We start from the raw sequence: 3345 nt of genomic DNA, 5'->3' as shown, positions 1-3345 counted from the left end.
TGGGGGCTAAAGGAGAGTCACGTTTTGTAGTGCATTACTTGGAGGGTGCCTCCAAGGAGTGGACGTAGCTTGGGCCAGTTCTAAAAGGCTTAACATCCCTAACGAACATTCATGCTTATAATTAGAGGGTGTAAAAGGATGAAGGTTCTCTGTCTACACTTAGAGGGTGTAAAAGGATGAAGGTTCTCTGCCTATACTTGAAGAGTGTGAATAGCCGAATGTTCTCTGCCAACACTTGGAGGGTGTAAAAGGGCGACAGTTCTCTATCGCACTAGGTAGTGATGGAAAAGAGTTTTTTTAAGGCTTCTTTGCCTTGCTGTGGGGGAAAATGATAGACACTAGTGGTAATAGTGCAATACCTAAAGTCTGAGACTTCAGGGAGTGGATGTAGGTCCTGTTTGACTGAACCACTATAAATCTTTGTGTCTTTTTATTTCTGCTGCATTGAATTTCTGTAATTTTTTTTTGTGGTTGAAAAATAGTTTTTAAAATTTTCTACAAAGAATCCATCAGTTTCAAACTTTTTCAAAAAAATTAAAAAGATATAAAATTTTTAATTACCAATTCACCGCCCCTCTCGATTAGCCTTTGTGACATAAGTTTAGGTCTAACAACCTAACTCATATTCGACATGTTTCAACAAGTGGTATCAGAGCCTAGTCAAAACCCTAAGTTTAGACTACTTTTTTATTATTGACCATGGCTATATTTGGAAACCAAAACACTAGAAGGTTACTCTATAACAAGACCTCCCTTGTTTGACAATATTCCTTTCAATTTCTTGAAAATATGTTTGTTAACATTTTACAATCACTAGCTATCATATGTGGATCTTAGTTCAAAAAGGGTATACAAAACCAACTAGATTAGTTGATTGAGTTAGAGTTAAAATTCCCTTTGCAGTTTGGATTGTAGAACAATGTGAACTAACACAACTTAATGCTAAATGTTTGAATAGTTTCTTTTGTGCACTTAAATCTGAAGATTACATATGCGTTTTCACTTGTAAAAGTGTAAAGGACATATGGGATAGAATTTGTACAACTTATGAAGGGACTAATGAAGTAAAATAATCTAGACATTATATCTTGTTGCATGACTATGAACTATTTCGCATGAAATCAAATGAGTCTATTTCTGACATGTACACAACATTCACTCAGATAGTCACTTCTTTTAATGCATTAGGTAGGGAGTTAACTAACACTGAAATGGTTAATAACACACTCCATTGTTTGCTTACTACATATGATACGAAAATAATTGTTATATCAGAGTCTAAAGACTTAAACATTTACACTACTGACAATCTTCTTGATCACTAATTGCTTATGAGTAAGGAGTGAGTCAAAAAAAAAGATTCATGTAGGAGAACCATGAAGTGAGAAGAATATAGAACTGAAAGTGGAGGAGTTTGAGAGTGATCTATCTCAACTTGAGGATGAGGACGACATCATGTTGATGACTAGACATTTCATAAGCTTTCTAAAGAGAAAACAAAAGAGACGCCAACAATGGAACCAAGATAATTTCAATAGGAATATCAAGGTTTCTAATAATGTGATTTGCTCCAAGTGTAGGAAACATATACACATTAAGTCAAAATGGCCAAAACTCAAAGGCACTCCTAAATGATACCATAAGATACTCCGTTGTTTGCCTACTGTATATGATTCCAAAATAACTATTATATCAGAGTCTGAAGACTTAAATGTTTACTCTATTAATAATCTTCTTATATCTCTAATTGCTTACGAGCAAGGAGTGAGTCAAAGAAAGATTGATGTAGGAGAATCACGAAGGGAGAAGAAAATAGCACTTAAAGTGGAGGAGTCGGAGAGTGATCTATCTCAACCTGAGGATGAGGATGACATCGCATTGGCGACTAGACAATTCAGAAGCTTTCTATAGAGGAAGCAAAAGAGACTTTAGCAATGGAACCGAGGTAAGTTCAATAGGAATGTCAAGGTTTCTAATGATGTGATTTACTATGAGTGCAAGAAACCTAGACACATTAAGTTAGAATGCCCAAAACTCAAAGGCACTCCTAATAAGAAGAAGGTAGAGGAGAAACTAATTGTGAAGAAGGGCAAGAAGAAATTCTAAAGAGCTTTATGGGCGGACTCAGCTTCAGACTCTTCAAAGACTGAAAAGTAAGTGGAAGTCACCAATCTGTGCTTGATGGCCGATAATCTTAATCAGTGCGATCAAGAAGAGGTATGTGACTTAACTGATGATGAACTTTTTGAAGTCTCTAAAAAAATACATGATGCATATAGGAAGCTAAAGAAAATGCATAATAGTCTTAACCTAGAACTATAAGAATTGCAAAAAGAACATGAGATCTTAAGGAAAGATCCTGCATTAATTGATAGAAACCACATGAGCTTACTTGATGAATTCAATAACTTGTGAAAACAATATGTTAAAATTATCCTATGCAGAACTAGAAAAATAATTTAAGAAATTTAAGGATGATTCTGAGAGTAGACAACATTACTTGAATTTTGATAAGCATGTCCTAGAAGATATGAACATTTATTTAAAGTTGAAAGTAAAAGCTATTGAGAAAAATAAGAAACACCAACACTTGAAGATTTTACAAATCCTATTTGTTGCAACCCATGACCCCGAGTTTGAGATTTTGTTTTGTTGAAGCCATATGTTGTTTTGAAACAACTTTTCATTGGATATTATTTATTTGCTATTGTCCTTGAGTACTAACATTTCAGGAAGATCACAAGTGACTCAGGACAAAAGGAAGACTCAAGAACGAGTAGATAGGATATGAGTCAGATGATTAGTATTTTTTTCTATTTATTGATTATTTTTTTCTCTTGAGTCTGACCAAAAATGCATAAGAGTAAGAGCACCATGCACACACACAGGGGGAGAGTTTGTTTTTAAATGAAAATGTAATAGAATTTCTTCTCTGGAGAATCGTAACTGTAGAATTTAATTCGTACCGTACGATCCGAGCTATGTGACATTCTTGAATAGATTACTGTACGACTTATATCGTACTGTACGATATGTTTAGATCCAAAACCCTAGCGTATGGTTTAGTTTTAGTAAGTGATTTTGCGCCATTCGTACTGTACGATTATTTTTGTACTGTACGATTTATTTTAAATACTTACTTAAATTAACCCATGATTAGTGCATGTAATCCAGGCCTAATTATATTTTGAATATCATACTGTATGAACAAGATCGTACCATACGATGAAAAGAGACGAAGTTTGATCGTCCCGGATATCGTCCTGGACAATCTCTTTATTTTTGTCTCATCGTACTGTATGATAGTAATCGTACCATACGATGAACAGTGACGATATCTGGTCG

The sequence above is a fragment of the Dendrobium catenatum genome, unplaced genomic scaffold, assembly GCF_001605985.2.
Source record: "Dendrobium catenatum unplaced genomic scaffold, ASM160598v2 fragScaff_scaffold_1445, whole genome shotgun sequence".
Taxonomy (NCBI): Eukaryota; Viridiplantae; Streptophyta; class Magnoliopsida; order Asparagales; family Orchidaceae; genus Dendrobium; species Dendrobium catenatum.
Note: the sequence above shows the minus strand (reverse complement) of the source record.